Raw genomic sequence first — 23,261 nt, 5'->3', positions numbered from 1 at the left:
TGAGGTGGGTGGAACATAAAGTTCTGTAGCTGTTTGACTTTGACACTGAGATGGGTGGAACATAAAGTTCTGTAGCTGTAAGGCTTTGACTCTGAGGTGGGTGGAACATAAAGTTCTGCAGCTGGAAGGCTTTGACTCTAAGAAGGGTGGAACATAAAGTTCTGCAGGTGTAAGGCTTTGACTGAGGTGGGTGGAACATAAAGTTCTGCAGGTGTACAGCTTTGACTCTGAGATGGGTGGAACATAAAGTTCTGCAGCTGGAAGGCTTTGACCCTGAGAAGGGTGGAACATAAAGTTCCGCAGCTGTAAGGCTTTCAGTTTGCCTCTGAGAAGGGTGGAACATAAAGCTCTGCAGCTGTATGGCTTTGACCCTGAGAAGGGTGGAACAGAAAGTTCTGCAACTGTAAGGCTTTGACTCTGAGGTGGGTGGAACATAAAGTTCTGCAGCTGGAAGGCTTTGACCCTGAGAAGGGTTGAACATAAAGTTCTGCAGCTGTAAGGCTTTCAGTTTGCCTCTGAGAAGGGTGGAACATAAAGTTCTGCAGCTGTGGCTTTGCCTCTGTGAAGGGTGGAACATAAAGCTCTGCAGCTGTATGGCTTTGACCCTGAGAAGGGTGGAACAGAAAGTTCTGCAGCTGTAAGGCTTTGACTCTGAGGTGGGTGGAACATAAAGTTCTGTAGCTGTATTGCTTTGACTCTGAGGTGGGTGGAACATAAAGTTCTGCAGCGGTATATGGCTTTGACTCTGAGAAGGGTGGAACATAAAGTTCTGCAGCTGTAAGGCTTTGACTCTGAGGTGGGTGGAACATAAAGTTCTGCAGCTGGAAGGCTTTGACACTGAGAAGGGTGGAACATAAAGTTCTGCAGCTGGAAGGCTTTGACACTGAGGTGGGTGGAACATAAAGTTCTGTAGCTGTATTGCTTTGACTCTGAGATGGGTGGAACATAAAGTTCTGTAGCTGTAAGGCTTTGACTCTGAGGTGGGTGGAACATAAAGTTCTGCAGCTGGAAGGCTTTGACTCTAAGAAGGGTGGAACATAAAGTTCTGCAGGTGTAAGGCTTTGACTCTGAGGTGGGTGGAACATAAAGTTCTGCAGCTGGAAGGCTTTGACTCTAAGAAGGGTGGAACATAAAGTTCTGCAGGTGTAAGGCTTTGACTGAGGTGGGTGGAACATAAAGTTCTGCAGGTGTACAGCTTTGACTCTGAGAGGGGGATCATTTTCTATGGTTTGCTTGGTTCACTTGTAAAAGCATGCAATTGGCGTCAAGCAACTAATGATACTACTTTCTAACGGTTGCAAGTAATGTAACTTTCTGATTAAAAAAGTGGTTGCATCTTACCTTTTTGTGTTTGTGCTTTCCAAAAGATACTTGTTTCACAGTTTGTTTCTAATTTGGCAGTTTATTCCGTGTCTTTCATATACTGCTAACAATATTCTATTTCCATTTCATTCCTAGCCCAAGTGAAGATGGCTGTCGTTTTACCTAAAATTGGGGTTATGGAATCATGACTTCTTTCTTTTAGGATCCCCACTCCTCTGATTTTAAACATTTGCAGATGTTGATTATCAGATTTGTTTTGATGTTGATGGTGAATAGTTGACTCTCTTTCATTACCAGCTTTTTTTTTTTTTTTTTTTTTTTTTTTGGGTGCCAAGCACATCATTGTGGGGCTTTTATTACCAGCTTTTGATTTCCAAATTCATCCAAGCTTAACTATGAGAGCCATAATGTTGGACAAGTTATAAGAGACAAACTCTGATAGCTAGGATGACATAAAATTATCTCGGACGGACACGGGTCAACTTTATGTGCAGACTCAAGAGACGGTATCCATGTTCCTTCCCTGTGTTACCACTGTGGCATGTAAAAGACCTCGGTCATTCTGCCATAAGTGCAGGTGGCTGATTACATCTAAACACGCACACACCTGGGTAGCGCGACTCTGTTGCTGCTAGCTTTCCACTGGGAGGAAGCGACCCAAATTTCCCAGCGATGGGACAATAAAGTAATCAAAATTAAAAAATCTCAAGTTCACATATTTTATGTCTGCAGGAAAAGGCTGACAGGATTATCAACTATCTTGTTAAAAGGATTCAGACTTCATCCAACCACAATGAAGTTCTCTTTTGTCTGAACGCCTGTCGTCTGATTGGCTACAAACATCGGCCAGCCATTGAGAAGCATCGTGGAAGCATTGAGGAATTCAAAGACTCGACAAGCGACAACGACTTGCTTGCCAGCGCCACCTTCATTGTGGATATGCTGGATGGCAAGAGGTTGGTTGCTTTCATAAAAATTTAAAAAAGGGACACGACTTATACTACGAACAAATATTCTTGATAGTCTTAGCTTGCCCTTGAAATGAGTTAAGCACAGAAAACGTAAATTTAGGAGACTTTTTTTGCCATTCTGGATATGCTGGGCATTAAGAGGTTGGCTTCTTCCAACAGCTCAAACGGAAGAAATGCAACATGAATTATACTCGCTAAACATGTTCTAGATAGCCTTAACTAACCTGCGAGTTTTCTTTCAATTATGATTTCTTGGGAAGGAGGGGCAAGGCCCGGGAGGGGGAGGAGGGAGGGGGGTTAGCACATGAGAACAGCCAGAGGAAAAAACTTTAACCATTGCTTCTTTCTCGTCAGAAAATGTCTGCTGGACAAAGCTGACACAGAATTACAGAAGCTTGTATTTGAGTAGCTTGGTAAGAAATGTTTTTGTGTGTGTAAAGAATGGAGTGCGAGGTGAGTTGGAGATTAGATGGCAGTGGAAGAGAGTTTGATAGTTTATGTGATAAATATGAATAATCAACTGGATAGAGGTGTAAAAGAAAACCTGAAAAAGAATGAATTGTGTTTGCCAGTCTCGATAAGATTGCGGAAGAATTGCGTGAGGTGCAAGGTGATGTGGCAGAGCTGAACGTCAAAGCTACAACCACAGAGAAGGACATTTCCGATGTCAAGGACACTGCAGCGCCATGGAGACGACCTTGACAATGTGAAGAATGATGTGTCGGAGCAAGGTCAACGTCTGGGTCAAGTGGAGGGCACAGTAGATGAAACAGTTGCTAAGGTTCAGGAGATTGATGGCAAGGTCAGTAAACAGAGTTTGGTTGTTAGGAAGGCTTTGTTTGTTGTTTGGAGGGAATGAAAGAATGTGTCCGTAAGGGTGTGAGTGTGTGTGTGTGTGTGTGTGTGTGTGTGTGTGTGTGTGTGTGTGCGTGTGTGTGCGTGTGATCATCTTGTAGGCCGTTAGTTTGGTCAGTCCTTGATCCGAATGCATTGTCAAATCTGTAGAACTGTTGTGAAATAGTGAAAGTCAGTTTCTTTCAAAATTCTTATAGTAACAGCAACATTTTGAATTAAATGGTATCGCTTGCAGACCCTGAGTCATGCTCCTTACTGGGCGCGTGACGTGTCCAGACTGCTGAACGTGGAGATGGACAACGACTGGCGTCTCCTGTCCCTACGTCTGGGTTACTCTAACGACGACATCAGAGCCTGGGCGCAAATGGCAGACCCCTGCATGGCCATGTTGAACGAGTGGTACACCACTCACAAGACAAGGGAGGCCACTCATGCTCTGCTTACCTCCCTTCAGTTGCTGGGTCGTCAGGACGCTGCCTTCATTGTGGAGAACGCCATGAAAACTGCAGGTACGTGTGTGTCATACCGAGTTAGTTTCTGGATAAATTCATTACAGTGGAACCCCCCTTTTAAGACCTCTAAAAATTGAAGAAGAAAATCAGGTCTAAATAAAGCAGGGATTCTTGAAATGGGGGTAAACTTATTGACATTTTGAATAGAAGATCTAAAACATCAAGGTTTTAAAAAGGGGAGAGTCTTAAAAGAGGGGATCAAACTTAGACAGGAGATGTAAGTTCATTCTCTCTGAAAAGATATGCTGAAGAGAAAACTGTTTCAACAAATCTGCATCAGACGTCTAGTCTATATAATAAAGTGAGTAGAAAAAGGACATAAGAGCCTTTAAAGTTCAGTATGTGCAAACAAAACACAACATTTCATCTTAGAAAAGGCATGCAGTTGATCTGCTTGTAAGTCAGTCTTCCTTGCTAAGTGGTTTTTTTTAAATAGTCCGTATCAAGTATTTCGTCATAATAATCCTCAGTCATCCTTTCTTAAAGCAATCTTATCTGTTTACAATACTTATTTCTAGAATGTGAACATTGTTCCTTTATTTCGGTTTGTTCCACATGCAGTGACCCGTGTAAACACCTAAACACGTACACACCTGGGTAGCGCGACTCTGTTGCTGCTAGCTTTCTACTGGGAGGAAGCGACCACGAATTTCCCAGGGATGGGACAATTAAGTCATGAAAATATTGAAAATTGAAAAAAAAAATGAAATGAACATCTTCTGACATGTTATTTGTTCCCACAGAGGAGGTGGTGGACGACACGGAGTTTGAGTATGCCACTCCACCCGACATCTTCCTCAGCTACCAGTGGGGCCACCAGGACGAGGTGCGGTTGCTACGGCAACACCTGGAGATGGCGGGCTTCAGTTGCTGGATGGACGTGGGACAGATGGGGGGAGGGGACAAGCTGTTTGAGAAGATTGACACGGGCATCCGCGGGGCCAAGGTGGTCATCAGCTGTGTGACCGCAAAGTACGCCAAGTCCCCCAACTGTAACAGGGAGGTCAGTGCCGGTCGGTGATTGTGTTGAATGTTAGTCAGACGGGTGCAATGGCCTTGTGGTTAGGACGCCGGCCTGTGTGGAAGGTTGAGTTTAAAAGAGTCGGACAGACGGGCCCTGTGGCCTTGTGGTTAGGACGCCCGCCTGTGTGGAAGGTTGAGTTTAAAAGAGTCAGACAGACGGGCGCTGTGGCCTTGTGGGTAGGACGCCCGCCTGTGTGGAAGGTTGAGTTTAAAAGAGTCAGACAGACGGGCCCTGTGGCCTTGTGGTTAGGACGCTGGCCTGTGTGGAAGGTTGAGTTTAAAAGAGTCAGACAGACGGGCCCTGTGGCCTTGTGGTTAGGACGCCGGCCTGTGTGGAAGGTTGAGTTTAAAAGAGTCAGACAGACGGGCCCTGTGGCCTTGTGGTTAGGACGCCGGCCTGTGTAGAACGTTGAGTTTAAAAGAGTCAGACAGACGGGCGCTGTGGCCTTGTGGTTAGGACGCCGGCCTGTGTGGAACGTTGAGTTTAAAAGAGTCAGACAGACGGGCCCTGTGGCCTTGTGGTTAGGACGCCGGTCTGTGTGGAAGGTTGAGTTTAAAAGAGTCAGACAGACGGGCGCTGTGGCCTTGTGGTTAGGACGCCCGCCTGTGTGGAAGGTTGAGTTTAAAAGAGTCAGACAGACGGGCCCTGTGGCCTTGTGGTTAGGACGCCGGTTAAAAGAGTCAGACAGACGGGCCCTGTGGCCTTGTGGTTAGGACGCCGGCCCTCCAATGTGAAAGGTTGAGTGTTCGAATCCTGGCTGCGCCTGGTGGGTTAAGGGAAGAGATTTTTTCGATCTCCCAGGTCAACTTATGTGCAGACCTGCTAGTGCCTTATCCCCCTTCGTGTGTACACGCAAGCACAAGACCAGGTATGCACGGAAAAGATCCTGTAATCCATGTCAGAGTTTGGTGGGTTATAAAAACACAAGAATACCAAGCATGCATCCTGCACAAGGCTCAAATTGATTGATTGGTTGGTTGATTGATTTGTTGATTGACTAATTGATCGATTCATTGTTCAGGTGAACCTGGCAGTGAACCTGGGCAAACCAATCTTCCCGCTGCTGATGGAGAAGACAACATGGCCGCCGCCGGGCTCCATGGGCCCCATCTTCAGCGAGTATCTCTTCATCCGCTTCTTCCAGCGAGCCGGGGAGGAGACCCCCGACCAGCGCTACTGGCCCCTCCCCAAGTTCCAGGAACTACTTATGCAGCTGTCGGTCATTGGTGTCAAGCCTGATGAAAGTGTCGTTCAGCCTGGTGAGTCTGTGTGTTGTTTTTGTTGTTGTTGGCAGTGGCAGTGGCAGTGGCAGTGGCAGTGTTTTTTGTTTGTTTTTTGAGTGTCTGTGTGTGTGTTTGTGAGTGTGTGTATGTGTGTCTGTCTCTCTCCATCTCTGTGAGTGTGTGTGCGCATTTGTGTGTGTTTGTCTGTCTATCTGTCTGTCAGTGTATGTGTGTGCATTTTGTTTGTGTCTGTGTCTGTGTGTGTGTTCATGCAGCTCTCATTCAATGCTGTAAAGCCTGGTTGGTAATGCTATGAGGTTTTTTTCTGGTATTACTAGAGAACTCAATCTCCTCCAATCCATCATTTTCAACATTTTTGTGAAAGAAAATCAAGCAGCAGTCTTTCCTAGTCCTCTGCTGTATTCAATGTATTTACTGAAATGAAATTCTCAGTGTTCTATAGCTGCCAGGAGAAGCCATCAAATTGACTACAAATTGACTACAAATTGACTACAAATTGCTAAATTTGATTGAATGATGGTTGCAAGGCAAGTAGAATATGTGACCCTCCACCACGGAATGAGTCGCATGTCACCTTTGCATGATTTTCATATTTTTACATTTTTCTAAAGAGTTTTTTATGCTCTATCCAGTGGTGAAAACCGTTTTAGAAAAGAGCGAAAACTGTTTGAGTTATAAGCCCGTGACTAAGGTGACCCTCACACTGTTACCAGACACTCCCCGGACTTATATTAAGCCTAGCGCAGAACCGCGCGAGGTGACATGCGACTCATTTCGTGGTGGAGGGTCACATATATCAGTGGTAATATATTTTAGAGGTTGAACCCCTCACTTCTTTCAGTCTCAGGAGCATTGCTTGTTTGATTCTCAGTGTTGATTGATTTCTTTAAATATTCTTTAAGAGACAAATTTGAAAACTTAAAGTGAATGCTGATGAAAAGGTTAGCGTTCTTTACTTTTTATTATCTTGTAATGTTTATCAGGGAGATAAAGGGAAAATGTTAAACTGAATACTTGATCAGATTTTCTGTACAGTTAAAATAAGTCGTCTTCTGTTCTTCTATTGTTCAGAGTACAAGAACTGGTGGGTTCCCAAGATGGAGGAGGTGACAGTGGATAAAGACAGGGCCAAAAAACAGACCTCTGCACCCGTTGGTGATGATAAAAAGGTGAGCGTTCTCAACTATTTTTTTATATTGGAATGTTTATCAGGGCGAGAAAGGGAAGTTTTAAGTGTGTGTGCGTTTGTGTGTGTGTGTGTGTGTATGTGTGTGTGTGTGTGTGTGTGTGTGTGTGTGTGTGTGTGTGTGTGTGTGTGACTTTGTGTAGGGTTTTGATAATTTACTTAAATTTACTCTACATAATACATTCAAATAAAAAGAAAACACACCAGTAACCAGGTTAGGTACATTTAAATCAATATTTCGGCATGTAACAGCATTCATCAGTTCAGTCAGACTTAACAACATGTTAATTTGTTATTGCATGCTTTCTTTTTTGTGTGCGTTTTCTTCTTCCTTGGTCCTTCTTTTCTTCATCACATCTTGTCATGTTCTACCTATCAACTTTACCCGTCATGTATGTCACCTCCAGGCAGCAGAGTCTCCAGACATCTTCATCACATCTTGTCATGTTCTACCTATCAACTTTACCCGTCATGTATGTCACCTCCAGGCAGCAGAGTCTCCAGACATCTTCATCACATCTTGTCATGTTCTACCTATCAACTTTACCCGTCATGTATGTCACCTCCAGGCAGCAGAGTCTCCAGACATCTTCATCACATCTTATCATGTTCTACCAATCAACTTGACCTGTCATGTATGTCACCTCCAGGTAGCTGAGTCTCCAGACTTCATCACATCTTGTCATGTTCTACCTATCAACTTTACCCATCATGTATGTCACCTCCAGGCAGCAGAGTCTGCAGACGTCTTCATCATATCTTGTCATGTTCTACCTATCAACTTTACCTGTCATGTATGTCACCTCCAGGCAGCAGAGTCTCCAGACTTCTTCATCACATCTTGTCATGTTCTACATATCAACTTTACCTGTCATGTATGTCACCTCCAGGCAGCAGAGTCTCCAGACATCTTCATCACATCTTGTCATGTTTACCTGTCATGTATGTCACCTCCAGGCAGCTGAGTCTCCAGACGTCTTCATCACATCTTGTCATGTTCTACCTATCAACTTTACCCGTCATGTATGTCACCTCCAGGCAGCTGAGTCTCCAGACATCTTCATCACATCTTGTCATGTTCTACCTATCAACTTTACCCGTCATGTATGTCACCTCCAGGCAGCAGAGTCTCCAGACATCTTCATCACATCTTGTCATGTTTACCTGTCATGTATGTCACCTCCAGGCAGCTGAGTCTCCAGACGTCTTCATCACATCTTGTCATGTTCTACCTATCAACTTTACCTGTCATGTATGTCACCTCCAGGCAGCAGAGTCTCCAGACATCTTCATCACATCTTGTCATGTTCTACCTATCAACTTTACCTGTCATGTATGTCACCTCCAGGCAGCAGAGTCTCCAGACGTCTTCATCACATCTTGTCATGTTCTACCTATCAACTTTACCTGTCATGTATGTCACCTCCAGGCAGCAGAGTCTCCAGACTTCTTCATCACATCTTGTCATGTTCTACCTATCAACTTTACCCGTCATGTATGTCACCTCCAGGCAGCAGAGTCTCCAGACGTCTTCATCACATCTTGTCATGTTCTACCTATCAACTTTACCTGTCATGTATGTTACCTCCAGGCAGCAGAGTCTCCAGACGTCTTCATCTCCTACCAGTGGGGGAAGCAACCCCAGATCTTGAAGCTGTACCAGCGACTGACCTCCCTTGGCTACACGTGCTGGCTGGATATTATGCAGATGGGGGGCGGAGACTCGCTGTACGACAAGATTGACCGCGGTGTGCGCGGCTGTCAGGTGGTGCTGTCCTGTGTCACCACTAAGTATGCCAAGTCCGCTAATTGCAGGAGAGAGGTGGGTGCCTCCTTAATAAGATCCGACACTGATGCATGCACCGCCTGGTGGTGACCTTACGATTGATTTTCTTCTGCTGATTAATGTATGACAAAGTCACCGAGACAGACTTTTATTCTAAATTCTTTGTCAGACCCTGGGAGATGTGACACAATGTTTTACGCGATGTGATGCTTTGCATTATGACGTCTTCTTTAGCTTTTCTCACTTGTGACGTCAGAGATGTCACGTTGAATACAGGGTCAAGAAGAGACGTCTTGGTTTGTTCCGTCGACATCGTTTGTTATCAAGTTCTGGTTGTAAAATCTGAGTAATCCTTATGAATATGAATGTTTAATGCCAATACGTGTTTTCCGGAAATAACTCTGTCAGGATTTTTGACGGTCTGAAGGAGTAGGTTCCCCTCAAAACTGCAGTCAAATGTTATTACATCTGGAACACTCTCCACGCCTCCGACGGGCTGTATCCCGCAATCGGCACGATAATCCAACTCCGATGTGTATGCTATACAGTGTGCGCTAGATATGATACCATTTTCTTTAGAAAATATAATCATCGGAGCCACGAATCGCTACGGATGGCTTGCTGATCACTGGAAATGTTCGCTAAGCACGTGTGTTTTCCTAATACCACGTGACCTTAAGCCAAACCCACGTTACCTCGATCCTTTCAATAACAAATCTTAACTCTGATGAACTCCTGAACGCTGTTTTTGAAAGAAAAGGGTATCATATTGTGTGTGCGCGCTACATGTCATACACATCGGAGTTGGATGTGCGTGCCGATCGCAGAATACAGCCTGTCGGAGGCGTGGAGAGTGTTCCGGAAGTTGTGACATTTGACTGCAGTTTTGAGGGGAACCTACTCCTCCAGACCGCTGATAATCTTGACAGAGTTATTTTCAAAAATCGTCTATTGTCAATTGAAAAGAAAAAGAAAGAAGGAAAGGGAAGCAGAAATATACAGTTGAAAAACTAAGACGGGGCTGGATCTGTATTTTGGGAACAATTTAACATGCAAAATGCAGGACAAGGGGACGTAACCTCCTTCGTGTCTTGTTCGGATCGCTTTCAGTTGAAGGACAGCAGTACACTGGAACCTCCCTTTCAAGGCCCCCCAAGTTACAACTCCCTCCCTTTTAAAACCCTCTTTTCTCGAGGTAGACTTTCTGTACACAGCCTTTGTAAATGTACTCCCCTGTTAAGACTCCCTCCCTTTTAAAACCCTCTTTTCTCGAGGTAGACTTTCTGTACACAGCCTTTGTAAATGTACTCCCCTGTTAAGACTCCCTCCTGATTTCCTCAGGTCCTACAAGGGAAGGGGGGGGGGGGGGGTACAACAGTATCTGTAATGTGAGACCCATCTGCTGAGATGCCCCGTCCCAATGAAGGACACCTGCTCGTATCCCTTTGTGTAAATGCTCCACCAGAATATACCTGTTTGTAAAGGACACCTGCTTGTATCCCTTTGTGTAAATGCTCCACCAGAATATACCTGTTTGTAAAGGACACCTGCTTGTATCCCTTTGTGTAAATGCTCCACCAGAATATACCTGTTTGTAAAGGACACCTGCTTGTATCCCTTTGTGTAAATGCTCCACCAGAATATACCTGTTTGTAAAGGACGCCTGCTTGTATCCCTTTGTGTAAATGCTCCACCAGAATATACCTGTTTGTAAAGGACGCAACTGCAGTGCAGGGACAGTATTGGCTGTCCTGTGATCACAGCTTTAATAACAGCTGTATGAAAATCCGATTTTAGTTTTTCAGAAGCTGTTAGTCATGCTGATGGGGTCTATGTCGACCAAAAGAGTGGGATTCCATGTAGGTGGAGTTCCTGGAGGGGGATTCCCTGTATACAGGGAATCCCACAGGGTGGAGTTTTTCAATAAAACTTGCAAACCATACTCTAATTTCTAAGAAATATCAAAAAAGATTGAAAAACATCAAATTCTACCGATGTCGCCAAGCATCACGTGACTTTCAGCGATATCAGCGACACGCTACAGGAACTAAATCCTGTGGTATTCCCTGTATACAGGGAATCCCCTCCAGGAACCCCACCTACAGGGAATCCCACTCTTTTGGTCGACATAGACCCCATCAGCGTTAGTCATGGCCATGTTGGTTTTGTCACAAGAGAAAAAATCTTCGGCCAAAATAAACTAAATGTTGGTTTCCCATATAAACACAAAGATGGAAGACAGGTCATTTAAAGAGAATTTTAAGACTTTTTTTTGTATGACTTTTTTTAATATCGGGATCAAAGTCGTTGTTCTTATAACCCAGACGCATGTGGCTTTTTATTGGCCAGAACTCCAGCTGTGTGTCCTAGATGTCGCAGAAAGGTAGCTCTCCTTGTAAAGTCTGCAAATATGAGTTCATCTTTTTTCATTAATTTGGGTTTAGGGTAAGAGTTCCAGCATCGGGAGAGGAAAATAGGGTCCTAGGGGATCCAGAAACTCGGATTGGGGGGGGGGGGGGGGGGGGATTTTTCATGCATGTCAGTAACATTACTAACAACCTACTGTTAACTTTTTCGCGACGCGCCGCCCGAATACAAGCGTTCACTGATCATGCCGTTGTCAGCACGCCGCCAGAATCCGTGCGTAAGGTGCGTGAGTCGCTTCGCCACACACCGCCTTAATAGTAGCGTTGGAAGTGGAAAATACCACGCTGGGGATTTTCCATACGAAAACCCACGTCATAGGTTCAGAGGTCGGCTGCATTACCATACGCGACAAATAACTCCCAGAACAGTTGATTTCATTGGTTAGTTTGGATACTACAGGTCATTGACGGGACCAACCCATGCCTTAGTTTCATATTTAGGATTCCAAAATGTCGCGAGTTGTCAGTGTTGTTGCGAAGCGAAGCGGCGTGCAGAAGGAAGGTAGTGACTGTGTGTGCATGAAACAGTGGTGTTGTGATAGATGGATAAGTGAGTGATGAGGGTGAATGAGTTAGCCAAATCAAGAGCTCGAGGTGTCAATGCTACTTTGGCCAAAACCCAATGCAAGCGGACGGACGCGATTCTGGTGCCGGGAATGTTCTGTGGCCACATGGCTGTGGCGCTTTGTGTTGAGCCGTGCTTCGAAGTGTGGCACACAAAGAAGGATGTTCTCCGTGCATAAACCGAGTTCTAAACAAGTCATTTATACAAAAACTGTAAATACTGTGACAGCAAGTGTTTCTTTTCTTCTATGGATAAAACCCAACGCAATGGGACTCGATTCTGGTGCCTGGAATGTGGTGTGGCGTTTTGCGTTGAGCTGTGCTCTGTGGCACTGTAAATACTGTGACAGCAAGTGTTTCTTTTCTTCTACATGGATATATTCATCATAGTCATCACCCAGTCATCTCATTGTATCATTCAGGTTAGTAAATTCTTTTTTGAGTATTCACTAACAACATTTTGTGCATATTTTCAAACATGTCTGTAGTATTTATGTGGTGCCTCTGGACTTTTTTTTATTTAAATTGTTGACATTTTCAATAGCATACCACACAAACACAACAAGCCTTTTGACAAATACAAAGTACATTTCTGAAACAATGAAAGATCTTTCTTTAATTGTGTGCAAAAAGTAAGTCTCCACATGTACTAGTTTTTTTACAATATTTTTTTCAAAATACAATATTTTTTTCAAAATTTTCAAATTTTGGTTGTCAGCAGGCTATTTATTGACATTTTCAATAGCATACCACACAAACACAACAAGCCTTTTGACAAATACAAAGTACATTTCTGAAACAATGAAAAATCTTTCTTTAATTGTGTGCAAAAAGTAAATCCCCACATGTACTAGTTTTTTTACAATATTTTTTTCAAAATACAATATTTTTTTCAAAATGTCCCAATTTTGGTTGTCAGCAGGCTATTTATATGCTTTGGCGCATGCGTTCTGAGTGTATAGTCATGTCATAGGGTGGACGTGTTGAAAGAGTTGATTGTATGTGTAAAATTGTATCTTGCATGTCAGTTACAATTAGTGTTAATTGTGTGTGGCAACGCACAGGTGAGCCTGGCAGACGTTCTCCAGAAACCCCCAGTGCACTGTTAATTGTATCTGTTGCAACTTGCAGGTGAGCCTGGCAGACGCGCTCCAGAAACCCCTGGTGCCCCTACTGCTGGAGGGGATGGCGTGGCCCCCGCCGGGCCCCATGTCCCCCGTGCTGACCGGCCTGCTCTACGTGGACTGCACCAGGGACAACATGGAGGACAGCTGGGCCGGACCCAAGTTTGACCAGCTCATCGTCGTCATCAACCAGCACCTACCCACACCAAACGGAGGGGGTGGCAAAGAGGGTGGGAAAGGAGGGAGAGAAAGAAATAACGAGAAAAAGAAAGAACAGGAAAAAAACAAGCCTGGACCTGTTCAGTCAGTGGAAAAGCAAGGAGAGAAAAACGCCAGATCCCCGTCAAAAGAAGAGCCTGCTCCTCTGACAAAAGCTCCAAGCGCTCCGGTGGCCAAAGTGCCAGAAGACGGCACAGATGGAAATGCTGACAAAAGCAACAAGAAGTTTGCCCAGGGGGAGGAACAGAAACACCCTGTGCACAGCGCTAACGCTAGAAAACAGTCCAACACAACCTCCATGCATTCTGAGCTAGGCCATGATGGTTATGACTCAATCAATCAGATTGGCGCAATGCAATTTGAGTGCAAAGCAGGCAAATTGAAGAGATCAACCTGTTGCGTCATCCAGTGAGCACACTCACGTATGGCAGTCTGCAGTAGACTGCCATAATGGACGCTTAAAGTCAGCTGAATTCTTCCGTGCTGCAGCCAATTAAAACAAGTTTAAGTTTAAAAATCAGCAGACATATTGTAAAGTAGTGCTCTTTCAGGCATGGGAATTGTCCGCCGAATTTTTTTTTGTTCCGCCGAAAAAGCAAAAGTGTCCGCCGAAAAAATAAACGGGGGAGGCACACAAAAAAGGCACCGGTTACTTTGGCCTTTGCGCAAAAGCCCGCGAAAGCAAAAATTGGTACATTTTTATACTAAAAACTCTGATTCTAAAAACAGAATTTGATGGCAAACTTGGAGCTCAGATGACACCAGATTGCACCATCTGGGTTCTTTGGAGAAAATTTTTTCCGGGGGAGCATGCCCCCGACCCCCCTAGTAAGACTAGGCGCTTCGCGCCGTCGACTTGACGCTTCGCGTCTTCAGTTATAAATTTTCCGCCTTTTTTACAATTTTCAATTCCCATGCCTGTCTTTACATTCTCTGTTAAGAGCTCTGGATCTCTTATTACCCGTCGCGATATAACCTTGAATGGTTGAAAACGACGTTAAACACCAAATAAAGAAAGAAAGAATCTCTTATTACTGCAGAAGGGATCTAATTTGCATTTCCTGTAGGTGCATTGCCTATGGTGTTTTTCCCGTATTCAGGGCATGCACCCTGGCACAGTTCTTGGTGTTTTCACGGATCTTGTTGGAGGTCACGTGACACTTTGCACCCTGGCACAGTTCTTGGTGTTTTCACGGATCTTGTTGGACGTCACGTGACACTTTGCACCCTGGCACGGTTCTTGGTGTTTTCACGGATCTTGTTGGACGTCACGTGACACTTTGCACCCTGGCACAGTTCTTGGTGTTTTCACGGATCTTGTTGGACGTCACGTGACACTTTGCACCCTGGCACAGTTCTTGGTGTTTTCACGGATCTCGTTGGAGGTCACGTGACACTTTGCTACACCTTCAAATTAACGTTTTTTTCCAAATGTTTGTTGATGTAGAAATGTTCCGACACAAACATTCAATCCAAAGTAAAAACCAGTCGCGTAAGGCGAAAATACAATATTTAGTCAAGTAGCTGTCGAACTCACAGAATGAAACTGAACGCAACGCAACGCAGCAAGACCGTATACTCGTAGCATCGTCACTCCACCGCCCGTGGCAAAGGCAGTGCCCGTGGAATTGACAAGAAGAGCGGGGTATTCGTTGCGCTGAGAAGGATAGCACGCTTTTCTGTACCTCTCTTCGTTTTAACTTTCTGAGCGTGTTTTTAATCCAAACATATCATATCTATATATTTTTGGAATCAGGAACCGACAAGGAATAAGATGAAAGTGTTTTTAAATTGATTTCGAAAAAAAAAATTGGATAATAATTTTTATATATTTAATTTTCAGAGCTTGTTTTTAATCCGAATATAACATATTTATATGTTTTTGGAATCAGCAAATGATGGAGAATAAGATAAACGTAAATTTGGATCGTTTTATAAATTTTTATTTTTTTTTTACAATTTTCAGATTTTTAATGACCAAAGTCATTAATCAATTTTTAAGCCACCAAGCTGAAATGCAATACCGAAGTCCGGGCTTCGTCAAAGATTACTTGACCAAAATTTCAACCAATTTGGTTGAAAAATGAGGGCGTGACAGTGCCGCCTCAACTTTCACGAAAAGCCGGATATGACGTCATCAAAGACATTTATCAAAAAAATGAAAAAAACGTTCGGGGATTTCATACCCAGGAACTCTCATGTCAAATTTCATAAAGATCGGTCCAGTAGTTTAGTTTGAATCGCTCTACACACACACACACACGCACACACACACACACACACGCACGCACATACACCACGACCCTCGTTTCGATTCCCCCTCGATGTTAAAATATTTAGTCAAAACTTGACTAAATATAACAAGTCGCGTAAGGCGAAAATACAATATTTAGTCAAGTAGCTGTCGAACTCACAGAATGAAACTGAACGCAATGCCATTTTTCAGCAAGACCGTATACTCGTAGCATCGTCAGTCCACCGCTCATGGCAAAGGCAGTGAAATTGACAAGAAGAGCGGGGTAGTAGTTGCGCTAAGAAGGATAGCACGCTTTTCTGTACCTCTCTTTGTTTTAACTTTCTGAGCGTGTTTTTAATCCAAACATATCATATCTATATGTTTTTGGAATCAGGAACCGACAAGGAATAAGATGAATGTGTTTTTAAATTGATTTGGACAATTTAATTTTAATAATAATTTTTATATATTTAATTTTCAGAGCTTGTTTTTAATCCGAATATAACATATTTATATGTTTTTGGAATCAGCAAATGATGGAGAATAAGATAAACGTAAATTTGAATCGTTTTATAAATTTTTATTTTTTTTTACAATTTTCAGATTTTTAATGACCAAAGTCATTAATTAATTTTTAAGCCACCAAGCTGAAATGCAATACCGAAGTCCGGGCTTCGTCGAAGATTACTTGACCAAAATTTCAACCAATTTGGTTGAAAAATGAGGGCGTGACAGTGCCGCCTCAACTTTCACGAAAAGCCGGATATGACGTCATCAAAGACATTTATCAAAAAAATGAAAAAAACGTTCGGGGATTTCATACCCAGGAACTCTCATGTCAAATTTCATAAAGATCGGTCCAGTAGTTTAGTCTGAATCGCTCTACACACACACACACACACACACACACACACACACACACACACACACACACACACACACACGCACATACACCACGACCCTCGTTTCGATTCCCCCTCGATGTTAAAATATTTAGTCAAAACTTGACTAAATATAAAAAGATGGCATTTTTAATACTTGAGTCACAATGAATGAACCGTAATAACGACATGCAGCAGTTTAACCGTCAACCTAGCGTAACGTGATGATATGACTGGTCGACCAGCACACGGTGGTATCGCTGGGCTGTTATCTGTTAAACACATGTCCTGAATGGGTCGTCAAGTACTACATGCCTTTGATCAAAGCGGCGTAGCAGTACTTCATAAAAGTAAACTGAATAGTTTACGGCAGTCATGTTTAGCTCTTATAAGATTGAGATTTTTCCGATCTCCCAGGTCAACTTATGTGCAGACCTGCTAGTGGCTTATCCCCCTTCGTGTGTACACACAAGCACAAGACCAAGTGCACACGGAAAAGATCTTGTAATCCATGTCAGAGTTCGGTGGGTTATAGAAACATGAAAATACCCAGCATGCTTCCTCCGAAAGCGGCGTATGGCTGCCTTAATGGCGGGGTAAAAACGGTCATTCGCGTAAAATTCCACTCGTGCAAAAACACGAGTGTACATGGGAGTTTCAGCCCACGAACGCAGAAGAAGAAGAAGATTGAGTGTGATCAGGGCTGAGGTGCACAAACCACAAGTGGGTGCCACCCAAACAGTAGAGAAAAAACACGAGGTCTGATTCATTGAAATCACAACAAATCTTAATTTCAACCAATCCAACACCACGGCTGGCTCTCGACCGGTTGGTAACTTTCTCGTGCACCTCGGCCCTGTTTTTCAAGAGGAACTCCACCCCAGTGCATTCCCTGTATACAGGAAAAACATCTACAGGAAGTGTACCCAGTTTGGGTCAAATTAGACCCTTTCTGCCTTATCAGTGGACCATTTGTTTGTTTGATATTTCTAATTAGACAGAAATGAATTGACTGCACATCACGCACCGTCATTCTTTACTTTTTACCATCCTGAAGATGGCAGAGACAAGCTGTTGAAATATTGATTAAGAATGTACCAAACCTGGTTACTGTTGTGTTCTCTTTTTGTTTGAAATAAATGAATTGATTGTTGATGTTTCTAATGTGACAGAAATTGATGAAAAGAATCCCACGTAGGGATGTGAAATCTATCCAATTTACAACTTGTCAAATGTGACCCTCCACCACGGAATGAGTCGCAGGTCACCTGTGCAGGATTTTCATATTTTTACATTTTCTTGAAGAGTTTTTTTATGCTCTATCCAGTGGTGGAACCTGTTTTAGAAAAGAGTGAACACTTTTCGAGTTATAAGCCTGTGACTAAGGTGACCCTCACACTGTTACCAGACACTCCCCGGACTTATATTAAGCCTAGCGCCGAACCGCGCAAGGTGACATGCGACTCATTTCGTGGTGGAGGGTCACAAATGAGTGGAATCAAAATAATTTGTAATTTATACCTAACCCCGTCGGTGAGAATTCCTTCATAGGATGTTTACTGTCAAGTGGACAGTCATGACTGCGCTTAACATTTATACTTACCCTTGTGTCTTTTGGCAATCTTTTGTGCTTTTTCATGATCTGAATGAAAATGTTTGTTGGGCAACTAGATTAGTCTGTTTAAAGCTGAAAAAGATTTTTAGAGATGCACACAATTGTGGTGTGAAAATACTTTCTAGGGATCGTTTTAATGTGATGCAAGTTGTTTTATTGCAAGTGGTCTTTTTATATTCAGTCAGTATTTGACTAAATTTATTGCAGGAGACTGGACATTGAGAGGGAGGTCTGTGTGTGTGTGTGAACACTTCTGCTGAGATGTTCATGAAACTTTATAGGTATATTCTTCCAGATAATATCTCCAGAAGTTTTTTCTTCATTTATGTCTATTAATGTCATTGATGACGCCATATCCGTCCATTAAAAAAAGTTGAGGCCACACTGTAGTAACCGCACTTTTTAGTGAAATTCATTGAGTTTTTAGTCAAACAATCTTTAACCCGGTCCTGACAATGGGATTGTATTACATCTCAAAGCTTAAAAATCAATTTACTAATTCTGTAATTAAAATTCTGCTTGAAGTTGATATTGCAGTTACAAATTATTGAAAAAATGGCTCCATTGTATTTTTTTATACTTCTTGAATAAAAAAAAAATAAAAAAAAAATGTATACATGTTGATATTGCAATTACTAATAAAAAAAATGGCTGCATTGTATTCTTTAATGTTTCTTGAATCAAAAAATATATACATATGTTGTGTTTGAATGAAAAATGTGCTCAGGAATACAGAACAAACATTTTATGCAATTTTTATGTTCATTGCTGGTTTCTCAGATTATGCAGACCATGCAGTAAACCCCCCGCGGGTTAGGGGGAAGAATTTACCCGATGCTCCCCAGCATGTCGTAAGAGGCGACTAACGGATTCTGTTTCTCTTTTTACCCTTGTTAAGTGTTTCTTGTATAGAATATAGTCAATGTTTGTAAAGATTTTAGTCAAGCAGTATGTAAGAAAAGGTTAAGTCCTTTGTACTGGAAACTTGCATTCTCCCAGTAAGGTAATATATTGTACTACGTTGCAAGCCCCTGGAGCAATTTTTTGATTAGTGCTTTTGTGAACAAGAAACAATTGACAAGTGGCTCTATCCCATCTCCCCCCCTTTCCCCGTCGCGATATAACCTTCGTGGTTGAAAACGACGTTAAACACCAAATAAAGAAAGAAAGAAAGAACCATGCAGTAATCAACGTAGATCTTTCTACACAAAATGACTGTGATCTACAAACATTATGTGATATTTTTATTAAAAATATTTGTAACATTTGAACTTACATGTGGAGGTTTCCGTCGCGATATAACCTTGAATGGTTGAAAACGACGTTAAACACCAAACAAAGAAAGAAAAGATGTGGTGGTTTGTATTTGAAACATAACTGTGTTTTTTGTGTGTTTTTTGTCCATTGAAGTCTTACACTGTATCTTGCATTGAAGGTATACTAGATGAGTATAATTAAAATACTGGGAAAAATAGTGTGTGTGTGTGTGTGTGTGTGTGTGTGTGTGTGTGTGTGTGTGTGTGTGTGTGTGTGACAAACTTGAAATTTGTCATTTCCCAAACAAACTGGCTTGATTGTTTTTAAAAGGTATAGTTCATGAACACACACATACACACACACAAACCAACACAAACTCACACACCGATTTAAAAATCCTGTTTGAGGGGACGATGCTCAGAACCATACCGGCTGTCAGAAAGTGTGCGAGGCTTCTGACCAATCAGTATCTATTAAATATTACAGGTAGTACAGAGTACACACACACACACGCGTGCGCACACACACGCACATACACACACACATGCACATACACACGGCGCACATACACCAGGCATGGGAATTGTCCGCGAAATCGCGGATTTCCTCAAAAAGGAAATTACGTTTCAGCAAAAATAAAGTTGTCCACGGCAACAACAAAAAAATAATAATTATAGGTATACTATTGTCTCTATCTATTTATTGCTTACACGAGAACAGGGTATCAAAATATTGGTCTAAAATTCGTTTTCCTGGTCCCCCCCCCCCCCCCCCCCTAGGCGGCCCCTGGACCTCGGCCTATTTTCAGAGTTTTTTCTAAATGTTTTAACATAGATGGGGGGAATCGAGACGAAGGTGGTGGTGTATGTATGTATGTATGTATGTATGTATGTGTGTGTGTGTGTGTATGTGTGTGTGTGTGTGTGTGTGTAGAGCGATTCAGACAAAACTACTTGACTAATCTTCATGAAATTTCACATGAGAGTTCGTGGGTATAATATCCCCAGACGTTTTTTTCATTTTTTCGATAATGTCCTTGATGACGTCATATCCGGCTTTTTGTGAAAGTTGAGGCAGCACTGTCACGCCCTCATTTTTCAACCAAATGGGTTGAAAGTTTGGTGAAGTAATCTTCGACGAAGCCCGGACTATGGTATTGCATTTCAGCTTGGAGGCTTAACAACTAGTTAATTAGTTTGCTCATTAAAGTTGTCATTAAAATAACAATTTTCACTAACAGATGTAAAAATGATTGCATCGTATTCCTCAATTTCTCCTGAATTAAAAAATATATACATATGTTATGTTTACCCTTAAACTGTGCTCAGAATGACAGAAAAAAAGGTTAAGTAAGTACTGCGTTTGCACGTTTGCACGCTACCCCGAGACGAGCGTGACCCGTCACTATTTTTGGGTGTGGTTAGTCGAGACTATCTTAAATATAGTCTCGGCGATGACTGTTTATTGTGTTTATCTGTTACAATGCCGACAGCTTGACTAAATGTTTTTATATCGCTTCACGCGACTTGTTTTGGTTTTGTTTTGAGGCTATCACTATGCAATTAAAAGTATTTGACGATTCTTGGGTGCAGGTTCTGCACAGTCGCAAGATTTGTTCTATTTTTATTTACCACTTATCAGTTAAAATAAGGTTTTAATTGTACACATATCTTGTAATTTGCAATATTTATTTTTCATTTTTCCTTAAAAATACCCCTACGTGAAAACATTGTGGGCAAAAAAAAGTGTTTGTTCAAGGAGATAATTTGAAGCGATTTAAAAAAATACTGACGGTCTTTTGTACCGCCAGTCCAAGGCATGCAAACAAACATTAAAGACAAACTGACAAACACACAAACAACGAAAAATGAGGAAAAAACCCGAACGAAGGGGTCGCGCTACCAACAGTGACGCATCTTTATTTGAGCATTTTTGCAATAGTCAAATTAACAAATTAATTGAACAACTGTAACAGTTTTGGGTGAATGTCGCCGAAACTTGCCACGTGCTGTGTGACGTTAAATCCCGTTACCTGACGGTAATGTCGGAATCTGTCCGACATGAGGTGATTTAATCACACACACACACACACACACACAAACACCTTACACGGCTGGACCTAGTGAATGAGAGGGAGAGGCTTCCGAAAAAAGACAGGGGATGGGGGGGGGGGGGGTGTTAGGGAAGGACTAGCCAGACTGGAGTTGCCACCCAGCTGCTGTTGAAAATTATCATTTGAAATGGGCATTTTGGGTCTTTCCTCGAGAAAAAGGTACATTTGCCGGGTAAGAGGAAAGGGTAGGGGGCTTCCGGAAGCCAGGACTACACCCACCCCCCTCCCCTTAGATCCAGCCCTGTCCTACACACACAAACAGATCTTGTGCGTTGTTGATAGTCATGGTTCGTGTCGATCCGTGGCCTATCCGATCATAGGGGAAGGCAGGCCGGGCCGCCCGGTGGCTGTCTGCTTGCCGAGGTTGTGAAGTTGGTTCTCGATGTCCGTGTTCTCCGCCTTCAGCTGGTCCCCGAAGATTTGCACCTCGTGCATGTGCTTCTCGAACTCCTCAATCTTGTGCTGCAGCACAAGCCCTCAGCCGTCTGGGTGGACTGCAGGTGTCCGATCTGCTGCGTCATGTTTCGCGTCACGGCCTACAGGCTGGTCAGCTCTTGCAGCAGGTTCAGCTGCTGCGTGACGTTGAGGTTCGTCATCTGCCCGCCCAGCAGGTGGTCCAGGCTGCGGTTCATCAGCGTCATCAGGTCCGTCAGCTGCTGCACGTGGGCCTGGTTGATGTTCAAGGTCGCCGTCTCATTGGCAACGAACTGGTTGAAGTGTTAGTTGGCGGAGGTCTTATACTCATTGAGCTGCTGCATGACGTCTTGCTTGAGGTTTGACAACACAGCTTTTTATTAGTTCATTCGTATACAACAAAAACAAGTTTGAGTTTTTTCAATTTTGAACAAGACTACTTATGAAGAAGACCAAAACACAAAATCCACGGAAAACTAGAAACAACTGAAGAACTAGTAGATGCAACAAGGGGAGGAGAAGAGAACAGCTAATCCGTACAACGCGAGCAGACGGCAGCGAAGTTTTCAGTTTGGGTGAATGGCATTCATACTTGTCTCGTCATGAAGCGAATTTTTCAACCTCAGTTATAAACGACTACATGAATGTTAGTGCCATGGGTTGTACATCAATACTTCAGAGGGGAAGTGGGGTATTTAGTGTGGAGTTACGAGATAAGAAAAGCCGAATGCAAAAGTTTGTGTCAGTCGGCACACAAAAACGGCTGTTCCGTTTCACTCCCCTGTTTGTACTACATCTTTCGACTTTGGGCATTTTGTGGTGTTTAGGGACAGACAATAATTGGTTTAGTCCTGTTTCATCGGGAAGTTAGCAGAAAAGGGTATGCTATCGACATTTGTAAAGCTGAAAAACATTCCCGAGAAGAATATCAAGTTTTCAGTGTATGCTGTTGTCGATTGTTAACATCGTGTAGTACAGATGGGTAAACCGGAACCATGCGTCTTTGTTATTGCCAATATGCTTTTGGGTATTGGCAAAAATGGCCGACTTCCGTAGCATTATGCTTTGATGATGATGTTGAGACCATCCAATCACAGCCCCCGAATTCACCCACGTGTCCATCAGAATAGCTATATAGAAGAATCACATTAATAAACATCTTACTACACTCGTAACCTGGTCATACCTGCTTCTGCACACACCAGAAAGATACACCCATCAGCAAAATTATCGTCATAAGAATTAGCAGATGATCCATGCATCTAATAATAGTTGCGGCTTAACTGCTGTTCGCTCACTCTGAACTCGAAGCACTTTGGTTGGCAGAATGGAAAAGTAATCAGTTCTGTCAAAGATGACAGGTCGTTTCAGTAAATCGGTTTTCAACTGACAAACACAGTCACTGATTTAGTTTAGATTAACTTGAATATAAATGGAGAGAACAGATACCACATTTCAGTTTATAGAAGGGTATGATCATTTGGTGAAAGTTAATATTGATAAAATGAAGT

General features: G+C 42.8%; 1 protein-coding gene and 1 pseudogene across 1 annotated transcript in view; both read left to right on the top strand.

Annotated features, from left to right (window-relative positions):
* The window catches only part of LOC138947240 (uncharacterized), an 84,383-nt pseudogene extending 69,207 nt beyond the window's left edge, over positions 1–15,176 (top strand).
* LOC138947258 (uncharacterized) overlaps positions 1–23,261 on the top strand; it is a 188,884-nt gene that overhangs the window by 104,295 nt on the left and 61,328 nt on the right. The gene's annotated exons all lie outside the window — the stretch shown is intronic.

The sequence above is a fragment of the Littorina saxatilis genome, linkage group LG1, assembly GCF_037325665.1.
Source record: "Littorina saxatilis isolate snail1 linkage group LG1, US_GU_Lsax_2.0, whole genome shotgun sequence".
Classification (NCBI taxonomy): Eukaryota; Metazoa; Mollusca; class Gastropoda; order Littorinimorpha; family Littorinidae; genus Littorina; species Littorina saxatilis.
Note: the sequence above shows the minus strand (reverse complement) of the source record. Positions and strands in the feature narration are given on the sequence as shown.